Source organism: Glossina fuscipes, unplaced genomic scaffold (assembly GCF_014805625.2).
Source record: "Glossina fuscipes isolate IAEA_lab_2018 unplaced genomic scaffold, Yale_Gfus_2 28, whole genome shotgun sequence".
Classification (NCBI taxonomy): Eukaryota; Metazoa; Arthropoda; class Insecta; order Diptera; family Glossinidae; genus Glossina; species Glossina fuscipes.
Genome location: NW_023998423.1, coordinates 8981178 through 8994562, shown reverse-complemented (window position 1 = coordinate 8994562; position 13385 = coordinate 8981178). Strand labels below are relative to the sequence as shown.

At 33.8% G+C, this 13385-nt stretch overlaps 1 protein-coding gene across 4 annotated transcripts in view; it reads right to left on the bottom strand.

The window, feature by feature from the left end:
- Positions 1-13385, bottom strand: part of LOC119636680 (putative GPI-anchored protein pfl2) — a 112206-nt gene that overhangs the window by 47574 nt on the left and 51247 nt on the right. For 3 of the 4 annotated variants that reach the window (XM_038032215.1, XM_038032214.1, XM_038032217.1), the window contains exon 2: positions 12439-12523. The gene's annotated coding sequence lies outside the window, so the exon portion shown is untranslated. The remainder of the gene's footprint in view (positions 1-12438; positions 12524-13385) is intronic. The other variant, XM_038032216.1, reaches the window with a different exon arrangement.

Sequence of the window (13385 nt, the reverse complement as noted above, 5' to 3'; positions counted from 1 at the left end):
CCGAGTACGTAAGAATTGCGACTAACTATGCGCGGACTTAAATCTCAGAACAGCAGAATTTACTTTAGTCGTAGCTGTGTTCATGAGGGTTCAGTCGATGAAGGCGTAACACTTACCGATTATACGTACACTTAGACCATTTATGCTGCGGCTCCCTCCCTATACTATTCCCTTTCTTCTTTCCGGCCATCACCGAGATACACAAGCATATCTCCTGAGTCTTTGGACATTAAAAAAAATAAAAAATTACTGCGTCCAAAGGTAACGTTGGCTAGCATATCGTACTTATAGTTCACTTATAGTTACCATCCGCTTCATGATCCCAATATCTATGCCGCAGCATATGGCATTTTCTACGTCTGAGCGTTCAACGTTTGTGGAGTTCTTACTCGACGGTTCTCCCGGAGCTGAGGTGTGTCGCGGCATTTTCTGCATCAGTTTAGTTTCTCCCATGCCTTAGGAATCCATAAATATATTCGTAATTTTATTAATAGCTCATTTATTAGTAATAAGAAAAGAATTTAAAAACTAATTCCAATCGCACCTCTTCTATGAAAGTTGAAAACATCAATAAAAGTCGAACTGATGCAAGAAGTGGGCAACGTAGCAGCACAAATGCATCATTTGTCAAGAGAACTTTTAAATGGCATATCAATATTTGTCATTATATAGGCTCTATTTGCCTCTAGTAAGTAATAGAGGTCTTCAAAGCCTTCTTTGAATAACAATTTCCTTTCAATGGTTCACTTTTTCACACTAACTTTTGGAGACCGCGAATATCTGAGTCTGTCGCTACACGAGTGCTTGCTTCTCAACCCATATGCCACAATTTTTTTGATAATTTGGTAGAATGGAAAGTGGATTGGGTCGGTCGATTTTTATCCACACTCTCCATATAAAGTTTTATTGTGAAAAGATATTTATATGAAGCAAATTTTTAACTGTTAAGATTTTTCGCAAAAAATTGGTGAAAAATAATATATTGGCCCACTAGGTAAACAGGGAGAGTTTAACTTTTTAAATCGCATCTCAAATAAACATTCCCACAAAAAACAGACCTTTTCACGACAACGGGAGTCTGCCTAATTTTCAGTATCTTACGACGAAAATTTACACAAAATACTGACATGACATATAAATTTATTGTGGCAAGTTTCGAGTGCATAGATCTATTTTTCGGCTCCTTCCTCGACGTTTCCTTAGATGTTTTCATGGAAACTAAGTCAGATTTGCCGACCAGCAATATTAAAATTTCTGCTTCTGCAGTGAGTCAGCAAATCAATACCAGATGACTTGCTGAGTTGAGTAAGAAAAACATTAAAACTTGTTTCTATTTATTTATGTACATGTGTACACAAGTGAAAGAGCTTCGCTGGAAAGTCTTGTTGCATTCAATGCATTGTCCGTACATAGGCACGATTGGCTAAAGTAGAAGTTTTTTATTACTACAGCGAGTTTGGAAAGTGACACTTTAATGATAATTGAAATGGAAAAGAAAGATTGTAACATTTGTTGACTCAAACGAAAGTAGTTGCGTTTTAAAGACAAGCCAAAGTTGTAAGAAATTCTTTACATTACGCGATAGTACTTCAAGCAAGGTGATAAGGTTCCGCGGCCTTGCGGAAAATTTTGTGATGCTTTAGTCATAAGCAAATATCTTGCTTGCCTGCGCTCTGAAAATTTCAAAATTAAAAATCGGCCGGGCTCTGGTCGGCCCGTTTGATTTTGAGAAAATTGCTAAAATATTTGAAAGACTTGGAAAGACAAGCACATTATATCTTAAGATGTCGGTGCAGAACTAAACGTTTATCGTAATAAAATTTCCAAACAATTCCATGAGCAGGTCACCAAAAGAAGATTCATATCTGTTTCTCAAATGAATTGATCATTTTCAAAAAAATCGATAACGAAAATTGAAAGGCGTGTCACATAAGACAATAAGGATTGCTTATATGGTTTTATGTGGATTCCAACCTTGAAGGCTTAATCCCACGGCACCCTATGACACACGAATTATCTGGACAAGTGATAATCAACAATATAGTGCGCTCAGTGAGTTGTGTGGAGGCATGCGAAGAAAGGTTTTGCTTTTTGGTGAATGAACTGCTCCAAACCGATCATGCGATTTACTCCAGTCTTACTAACACCAACTAATAGTATTAAGCGCGTGACTGAACTACAGTGTTCAGAATTCGAATTAGTGTTTTTTTCCTTCGCTATAATGTCTGACCTTACATTTCGTGAAAAACTTAGTATTAAGTTAGAAGAATTTTAGAAGTTTGAGCGGATCGCACGTGTAGATGGAAGCTTGCCGCATATGCTCTCGTAATGGTCTAAAGATGGCTTCCAAACAGGCCTGTAAAAATCACAGCCGACGACTCAATAGGGTTGCGAGAAAAATACTTCAAGTTGATCGGACGGAACTACATGTAGTTTATTTTATAAAATTAATTTCAAATATAATGAAAATATGTTTGAATTTTGGTGTAAGAAAGCTATAGACTTGTGCAAACATATTTCATACCTATGTAGATATGTAGATTTATGCATGTGTGTGTACAAGTCACTTAAAACCCATTTAAACATTCTTCACATTCTAAAATTATGCGAAATGTATAATTTTTTCTTTATTCAATCTACGAACATATATTTTTGTTACATTCAGCAAAAGCTATTATAAGTTGTTTTTTTGGTCTACGCTACGCATGCAGACATGCCGTAGAGATGCATATAAAGTTAAGCTTGTCTTGCATAATTATATGATCCATAATTAAATAGTTTAAGACCCACAAAATACCGGGTGTTTGATAAGCACTTTTGCTTCTTTTGCATTTTCTACATTTTGTTTTTTTTTTTTTCTAAATCACCCTATGTTTACCATTAATTAATGTCCAGTGTATGCTGCTGAGTCTGAAGCTGCTGTGTCACGATGCTTTAGCTTTAAGAAAACTCGCTATATTTATATGCTTTACGTAATTTCTATAAGATAAAAAAAAAAAAGAAGAAAAATAAATAAAAATAATAATACAACCAAAGCATGCAGTATAGTAACTCCTTTTAAATACAAAAACAAAAAAGAAAAACGAACTTTTAAAACCGGCTTTAAGACAAAGTTAAGAAAAAAAAAAAGAAAAAAGAGAAAAAAAGAAAAGAAATCTAATCAATAATACACACAAATACCAATGCACATACATCTAAACATTTATTATATTATAACAATTATGGCACATAACATACAGCTACTGTGTCCACCTCTTCATCTTTTTATATAAATCAAAATGAAGATCAGTGTTTTTTTTTTTTTTTTATTTTTTTATTTATTTATTTATTTTTTTTTTTTATTTTACAAGCAGCTAAGACGTACTTGGAAGAAGAAATAAAAAAAGAGCTGATATTACGGTTTATAGCGAGTAATTTCTTTTAATTACATCAAAACTATTATTATTACGTTTTACTTTTCTAAAGAAAAGATTTCTTTCGTTCGTTCAACATCAACTTAACGCATTATAATGGTATTTGTCAACTTTAATTTTATAGATTAGGATTAATTTTGCAGTTAGTTTAGAAAGTATTTTATCTTTAGCATTCTCTCTCAACAATATTGAGTCATTTGTTTTGTAGTCGAAGAGGGCGTAAAGATGGGCGTTTCTTGATCAATTTAAATGTAGAGATGCCTGCAGCACTCGAAACGTGTCATGATTATTCAGGCTAAACAAGAATACGTTATTTGCTGTTCTCTTAAACTGAATCCAGTTTAAAGTTAAGACGTTAAGCAAAAGTCATTCTTTCTTCTCTGTTGCTTCTTCCGCGAATTAGTTTACATTTAACCTGTTGCTCTTAATTATGAGAAAATATTTTGACATCTTAAATATGTCACGAAAGATGACTTTTCGAAAAGGAATTCACTTTCGAAAGCGCTCGCTTTGTCATACCAAAAAAACAAAAAAAAGAAGAAAACAAACAACTTAGACTTAACTTGAACTTAATTAGTATGTGTAGCATGTCAGCAGTTACCTATTAAGAGTAGACTGCCATGTGAAAAGCAAGTTTCTTTTCATTAAATTTAGTGATGTATCGATCCATCAATTCAGGGACAGACAGTTCGAATATTAGAATTGAAGAAATTTTCTTACTTTCGTACAGAGAAAAATATAGAAAAAATTCTCTTGTGTTTGTCGTTTTTATATGTTTATCTACTAACTTCGCATTGAATGCAAGTCCGCAAGTGTAGCCGAGTAGGTAGGAGCAGCGATTAGGAAGTCATTGGTCGTAGTTATAGTAAGTGTTCACTTGGTGAAGGCATAACGAATAGCTTGCCGGTCCGCACGCAGATCCCCTAGGTTGCTATATATCCTTCCATTTCTTCACTTTTTCTAGTGTCTGGCCTTCACGGGGCGACCCTCGAACGAACAAAAACGTGGTAAGCCAATAATGCATAACTTTCGATACCTTATAGTGAGGAAGGGTAATTACAGTCGGCCATAATGTTTGTGTTCTTTGGAAATTAAGTGCGATGACTGTATTTCATTCATAATATATAATCACTCTCTAAGCAAGGGTTACTATAACATTAGGGTTTTCTCGTTTTTAACAAGGCCGTCTGTTAGCAAAATTTCGGCGGGGACACATTCCGCCATTGTCTTTGCAACACAGCTTGGTGGGGGTCGTTTGATTTCAATAAAGCAGTGTTGGACAATACTTTCCATATTATTTCTCAGGAAAACATAAGTGGACGGCGACTACTGATGAGATGCGACGAGAATGTGAGTTCGCTCTGAATACCAAATCAATTCTGTTTAAACTTTTCCGCTCAAAAAACCGAAAATATTCAAAAAATTTAAATTTCGAGAGATTGTCTTATGAATTCCTACAGATAAAGTTTATGCCCAAACAAAAAAACTCTGTGTTCACGTTGGGCCTTTTTTATACATCTCAGCGAATGTTTCGGATTTTAATTTGCTGAATAATAGAAGAAGAAGAAGAATAAGAAGATAAAGTTTATGAATGCAACCAGAAATCTCCATACGCTGCAGTAGTTGTGCCAAATGAAGACCGAAGGTGCATGCGGATATTCAAAGCGCGTCTTCCGCTGAATTCCTGTAGGCTATTTGCTGAGTAATTGAAAACCGTTCCTATATCCACGAAATATGATAAAATGTTGATGAGAATATGTTCAAGAAGGTGCGACGGGATTATTGTTATTGTTAGAAGTACGATAATCATTTTTAAGTTTATTCTGTGAAGTTAACCAAAGAGAACCTTCGATTTACTTTTAAGTCTTTCGGGCGGAGACAGCAAGCAAGTAGACATGGTTACACCGCTGCGAAAACTCCCATTGACTAAGCTTAAAGTTGTTTTAGAAAATGTTTAAACATTGTTGTCCTAGCCATACGCTAAACGCTAGCTCATATAAGCTCATATTACCCGGGTCACTGTTAACACATTGCGAATCTTCAAGTCCCAATATATTTGTTACGTTTCTTGGACCCTGCCTTGATTTGTTTTTTTATGTTTTATATTTCTTTGCATTTGATTTTCGCAATTGAAACTCGAATGAGAAAGGAAAAGTTTTTCCTTGTGTATTGCCTTCCACAAATATCCGGAAGCACATATTTAAGAATATTATGCATAGACTTGAAGGAATTTGTTAAGAAATTTCTTTTTAGCAATTGTATGCGAATCATTTTTTTTTTTTATATATATATGCATGTATAACTTTGGAACAGATTGATTTGCTTCTCGTTACCTAATAAGCAGTCACGTTAAAAATTGCTAAAGCGCAACAAAAAAATATTCTCTAGTAGTGGCAAATACCAGCAGCAAAAACAACAACAACACAAATAACACAACAGTAGCTAACTAAGTAGAGACATGCCTTTATGCCCGTATACTAGCAAACCTTAGAAAGTTCGTTTTGCCAGTTGTTTTCATGCCTTTACTATTAAGAAGAGAAAAAAAATGATTGGAAGATACACACACTTGTCCCAGGTATATGTGTTGTAAATAACAAAACTGTCTTTCAGGGGCTATTACATCAATTGATGAGGAAAAGTAACTCGACGGCGAAAAGTTACATGAGATACAAAAGAATTTGTTAAGAGAAATCGTAAAAGAATTTTTGGGGAACTTGGGGATAAGAAAGAGAGAAAAAACAAATTTAATTCGAATACTGATACAACTGAAGGCTGCTGCAAGACGAATGAACACGGAGATTATATCTTCTCTCTCTCTCCTAGACCTAACAACAAAACTTGACATCTTACCAAGAAAATGTTATCCTAAGGACTGCTTATACACGGTTCATAGATCTTTTAGGTATCCTCTGAAGAACATGGGTATGTTTGATACTGATTTATGCAGATTCTGCCAAGGGACGAGTCAAACATCCCGTCGTATTCTAGGTGAAGGTGAGGACGTCTGCAGAATCAGACAGCAAGTGTTTGGCGAGCACTTCGCTTCGTCGGTACGCGGGATTGTGCTCCGATCCAAAGAAGGTGGCGGGTTTCATAAATATACTAAAATTGGTGGGCTAGGGCCACGGGCCTGTAGTATAGATCTTGGTCGCGGTGCGTCCTGTCCATTAATAATAATAATGTTAGCTAAACATGGAGTCCACTAGAGTTAAGGGAATTCTAAAATTTGAACAGATATTAATTACCTAAGCGTGCAAGTACCAAAGGTATAACTTTGTCCATTTAACGGTCCTAAAAAAGAGGGAGTTTAGAAAACGTTTTGCATTTAACGCTGCTATAAATAGGAGGAGTTTTGTAATTGATTCAAAATTATATCGTTGATGATATTTTGCTTAAGCTTAAGCTTACGAAAATCAATTTTGTAAAGCTTAACGGACACGTAAGTGCTTTAAAGTCCCAGACTATTTGCGTACCAATTGTATAAATAAAATGCGCAAAAATATATTGATTTTCCAGAGTCTTTACCTTTTCTAAATTACCTCAGACATTACGTCTCCAGTTTTGAATATTCAAGTTAGTTTCCATAAGCTGTGCAGATGAGCTGGACTATTGGAGCGATGAAATCAGTTTGTATTTTTTGTACTTAAGTTCTGCAAATCTATCAAGGATGGGAAATATTTGCACTAAGGTTTATTACACCTACGGTTTATTGCGCCTAGGAGAGTCCCATTATCAGTATGTTCTAAAAATAGTCGAATTATTTTATTTTAATATTTCCTTTTGCCGATTTGCAATCGATCTTTTTTTCGGACTTAAATCGCAAGATTCTTATTTGATACCCAGCAGCAGTTGCATCTTACATCTGCCATTTTAGACATGCGAACGGGATACGCTGTAATTACGATAAGTCGAACGGTCGAGTTACTGTTACGTTTAAAATTCGTTTCGATGGTAGTCGAGGACTGTGAGTAAACCTTCCATTGCTCTCTCTATCTGTACCAAAGATATGATTCGATATTCTGTGATAACTAACTTTACTTCTGAGGGATGGATTGTATTTTTCTAAACTTTTTTTTATCATTTAACACATATTTATTATTAATTATTTATTAGTTATCAATTTATTATTATTTATTTTCTATTACTATTATTGTTATGTATTATTCATTATTTATAAATTATTATTTATTAATTTGTAATTAATAATTTTTTATTTATTTACTGTTTATTGTTTATTATTTATCAGCCATTATTTATAAATTATTATTTATTATTTACTGTTTGTTGCTTCTTTTTCATTTATTATTTGGCGCTTGTATATATTTTGATTATTTTTTCACTTGAAAAAGGCATTTGTTGAGAAAAACTGGTAAAATCGTCAATACATCACGCAAAATGCTTTCCACCATTTCCTACAACTTGTTCCAATCTTTCTGGCAAAATGGCTATAGCGGGTCCAAAGGACCATATTGTTTTGGCAACGATGCAATCATCGTAATTTTTCAGCATTTCGAAACCGCGGACCGGCCAAGTCATGCGGGAACAATCTGAACAAGTGGTAATCTATGCCAGGGCGGCGCGCTGAATTCGACACCGACAACTCCTATTCGAGTGTATCCCTGTGGCCGAGCGTTGTCATGCAAGAGAATGCCTTGTGGTCTGTTAACCGCTATCGCTGGAAATCTGCAGCAACAGTTTCGTTCGGTTTTAGTATCTCGTAATACACTATACCTATCTCGTGATTCCACTATACACACGTAAAATTTATGGCGATAAATATTCCGCTTTGTCGTCGTTGTGATGGCTCCCCTGAACTAACCCATATAAACTTTTTCCCATAAAAAACTTTTCTTTTTTGCCTGCCAGCCAATGAAACCGCGACGTGAAAACGGTTCCATATACCATTTTCAGTCAATTCGCATGGTAGCCATTTTCTCTCGTTTTACATCTGTCTCATCCCCGTCTGAAAAGAATTGATTCATTATCTGTTAAGTTGTTTGAAAGTCCTATGAGGGCTTGAGTTGTTTCGTTTGTTGTTGTCGTCAAAGCTTTTTGAATCATGATGCTGTTCTTGGACGTCAAACTCACCATTTTTAAACCGTTGAAGCCAAAAACCGATAATTAAGATATGATGGAGCAGCATCACTATAGGCTTTTAAAAGTTTTTGAGGGGTGTCGACAGGAGATTTCTTCAAACCAAACAACAAAAGTAGTGAATAACGAAAATGCAATTTTTGGCGTTCCATGATTAGTGCCTATGGATACTGTGTAACTCAATAATACTAAATTGGAAACTATCATTTTATGTAGAGGAGAGTCAAAGTCGTGTAGCTTAATGGTCGTGTACACGACTTCGCATTACTTTACCATTTTCACCAATAAATATCGCTGATCAAAATACATGCAAGCACCTAGTATTTACAACTCATTATTTATTACCTATTATTTACTATTAATAAATTATTATTTTTTACATATTTATTTTTATTTTTTATTTATAAGTTATAATTTATTATATAATATATATATAAATAATTATTTATTATTTTGTATTTGATAAACGATAAAACAAACTCATCACATCTCTCTATGATTCCGAAATCATATATAGGACAACTATGGAAACTTTCAAAGCATTGGAACTCAGGCCAAAGAAGCAAAATTGTTACCTTTCATATTCGCAATAGGCGGTGTTCTAGCTTGCCACGTATATGCTTGGGAATATAGTTCGAATATATTTAATTAAGATGAATAACGATTTCGATGTAAAAATCTAAGACTGCCTGTCGACGTGTTATTCGATCATCTGTTGAAATTGCGATAACGATCCAAAGACTTTATGTAGGACATAAATTTTTCTTACTAGTTTGATCGGTCAGTTGTAGGAAACCGGTTCACGAGTTTAACTAAAATCGTTAAACATTTCATTCATAAGACTTGTAAGACTTAAAGCTAAAGTTAAAGTTAAATTTTTCGTTAAAATATATATATATATATATGAGACGACATACGATTGACATAACATGATAATGGATATTATTGCGTATAAATTCTATATAGCGCTGTTAACGGGTATTAAAAGATTCGTCCTTAGCCGAATATAATTTCTTTTTCATTCTATGAAATGCATTTTTCTTTTCTTCTGCTTTAGAAAATCATTATAAAACATAATTTAGAAAATTCCTGACGTGGGTTTGTTTTTATATATGCTCTCTTGCATGTAGATGAACATTTATGTGTATGTACAATGAAGACGTTTTTGGTTTGATAACTCCATTTGTGGTCAAACACTATCAAGCACGCGCACATATAGTTGCCGTCGTCGTTGTCGTCGTTGTCGTCGTCGTCGTCGTTGTTAGTAATAGAATTCGCAAGAAAATATTCAACTCGATTGTAAACAAAAGAGAAGTAAGTAAACCTTTAACTGAATGTCTTTTTAACGTTTTTTTCGCTGTTTTACTATCTTTTCAAATGTTATTAAATCTTTTTCTTTTCCTCAACATTAGAGAGTTGTGCCCAACACACACACACACACACACACACACACACACACACACACAGTGTTACATGCGCACAGCGATAAATACATTACTACCTACTACAATGACTTGTTTTGCGATCATCGGTTAGCGATTGTTGTTTTTGCTCTTTTTGCTGTGCAAAAATTAAAATAGAAAAAAAAAAAGAAAAGAAAATAAATAAAAAAAAAAAAAAAAAAAAAAATTGACCGAACGGTTGGAAATTTTGACCAATGTTTTGGTTTTTTATTTTTTTTTTCACTACGTTTGGTGTTTTTTTTTTTTTTTTTTTTGCGTTGCCATGTATTGAACGATTATTGATGTAAGCCCGTTTAGTTGTTACATTGTTGCGTAGTTTTTGTGTCTTATTTACAGGGAACTAAAGCAAACAACATTTTAAACCAAATTTGGTAAATTTGTTTTATTTTCTGTTTTTCTCTCAGCTATACACTTACACATGCACAGAAAAAGGTTGTTGTCACTACTGTTATTATTTATATTATTATCATTATTATTATTGTTGTTGTTGTTGGTTTTCTCTGTTATGTAAGTAATTTAAGAAAATATTTGCAAGAATCTTTCCATAAGCAAGTTCAAGAGAGTGAGAAGCTACAATAAGTATTAAGAGTTGTTGAGGCAAAATGTAAAAAATATAGATTTGAGAAATTCATCGCAACCGATCGGAATTGCGACGATCTCGCTTTGGATTTGTGGAAGTGTGAACTGCGCTTTAGACATCTTTGGGATGGACTTTGAGAAACTGGCTTGATGCAGAATTTAAGATTAGTGTGGCGCGTGTATTTGTGGGAAAGAACTTAATGCTTTTCGAATGAACCTCGTCAACTAAGTAGTTGACTTTACCAGAGTCTATATTTATATGCGTGGGGATTTTTCAGTGTCCCAGCTCTTTCTCCTCAAAGTTACAGATTAGAGTTTTTCTAAAGTGAAGCTATTTACTAATGGACCCGAGAGTAATCAATCGTTTACTCTGCTTCAATGTCAATGTAGTATGAATGACATTTCATCTCTTTATAGGAAGCATATAAAATATATGGAACTAAATGTCGGCCGGCGTTTGCTAAGTTCATGAGACAGCTAACCTCTATGTTCATTTGATGGGACACTGGTATCGCATTACAAGCCATTTCCTTAAACAATTAAACTAGTTTGGAAGATTGCAAGCGACCCTCATCAAATTCGACCAAATAGTCAGCACTTGTCTTTTGGCTAATTCTTTGGTAACTCCACAGCCGTCTTCTTTCAGAAAACCTTTTTGCTTAGTCTTGTAGAATAAAAAAATCATTCAAAAAACCATTTTTCAAATTACTTTCACCTACTCTAGGGTTTACGGATGATTTATGAAACGGTATAATGGTTTCGAAAAGACTCTAAAACTGTTAGAAAACATAATAGGATCAACAAAGTTTTAGCTTTATAGGTTTGGTGAGTTGGCTTGTTCGTAAGCGGGTTACATTGATTCGCCGAATCAAACTAAGCCTTTACAGATATAACCGTGTCCTCGAGATTTAATTTCTTCGAGTGATACGGGAAGAGATTGAAGAGCAAATCACGTTTGTTGTCGAACTTAGTTTGAGAAGCTCAAGTAAAAGCATACAAATCACTGCTTAGAGCCTTTCGTAGGAGACAAAATTACATATAACCAGTTTGCGAGTATCCGCCTGAAATGATGAATACGTATTCGAATTGCTTTTTCATTTATCATCCGAGCAATCGTTCAATTCAAACAAAAATTATTGATTGATTTTTAATTTAAGCAAATATTTGTAGACGATTCAATACGATTTCCTTTCGATTCTTCTTAACTAATAATCAAATCACGATTGTGAAAAGAAAGAAACACAGAAAAAAGGGGGGGGAAAAAAAAACGAAACGGCTGACAAGACGAAGAGAAGGTAAGAAACGCTTACATAAAATGATCAGGTGCGCGGTTCGACTGGCTACTCTTTTTTTCTTCGTTTTTGCTTTCCTAGCTAGCTATCCATGTTCATGCGCATTGACGTGCTTTTGTAGAAGTTAAGGTGATGCAAATCATCACCTTTTTGGCCTTTCGATAATTGAGGCCTTATGGGCCGTTTTTTATTTATTTATTTATTTTTTTTGTTTATACAAAAGAAAATAATGAAATAAATGAAATCATATGATTGTGTAAAAGACGCGTTTGTTTTCCATAAAATTAATAAAATAATAATAAAGGAATATGTAAAAATAATATAAATTGCAAAAGATAATAGAAAAATAAGTCACGTATCAGCATAATAACCCAGAAGTAAACGTATAAATGAGGTTTGTTACTTAAGATTTTCTTTTCATATATATATATATATATATATATATATATATATATATATATAAATATGTATGTATACATACATAATTTAATAGTATAGGCGTAAAAGGAAATGCAGATGAAAATGAATTTTTCTTGTAATTTCATCTTCAAGACTTACGAGCATTTTAATAATAATTATAGTTTAACTTTGACTTACCCGTTACGATAATATCAAGAATATTTTGGTTGACAGTTGGCTCATTTGAATAATTTTTTTTTAAAGAAAACATTAAAGGCGTCTGCTGTAAAGGAAATAGAAAAAAACAAAATTTAATAAGTGAAAAAAAAAAAAAAATTTCAGCGGATGTGCGTCATACATAAATTGTAAAGATTTTCAATTAAATAATTAAATGAATATATGGATTCTATAGGTTTCACAATATATAATATTTGAAACGTAGACAGCAGGAAGATATTAGGAAATTGACAAAAAGAAAAAAGAATTAAGAATAAATTATATAAAGGAATTGTTTTGAAAAGTGAGTCACTTTTTTAATTCCTGTAAGCTAAAGTGTATTAATAAGCGTTTGGATCGCATTACTCTATGTTTTGAGTCTAACAACTTCAAGTTGAATACTAGCAAAACTAGAGCCATGTTTATTTCGCCAGTTACTTTTGTCTCTAATTCTTTACCATCTGTTAAGAATGCTCGGTGAAGCTATTGAGTTAGTGTCAAGTCCAACTTAGGGTTCAAGCCTTGGTTATTTCGTCAGTTACTTTTGACTTTAATTCTTTGCCATCTTTTAAGAATGTTCGGTGAAGCTATTGAGTTTGTCAGTGTGATGTCCAACTTTGGGTTCAAGCCTTGGTTATTTCGTCAGTTACTTTTGACTTTAATTCTTTGCCATCTTTTAAGAATGTTCGGTGAAGCTATTGAGTTTGTTAGTGTGATGTCCAACTTTGGGTTCAGGCCTTGGTTATTTTGTCAGTTACTTTTGACTTTAATTCTTTGCCATCTTTTAAGAATGCTCGGTGAACCTATTGAGTTTGTCAGTGTGATGTCCAACTTTGGGTTGAGGCCTTGGTTATTTCCTCAGTTACTTTTGACTTTAATTCTTTGCCATCTTTTAAGAATGTTCGGTGAAGCTATTGAGTTTGTTAGTG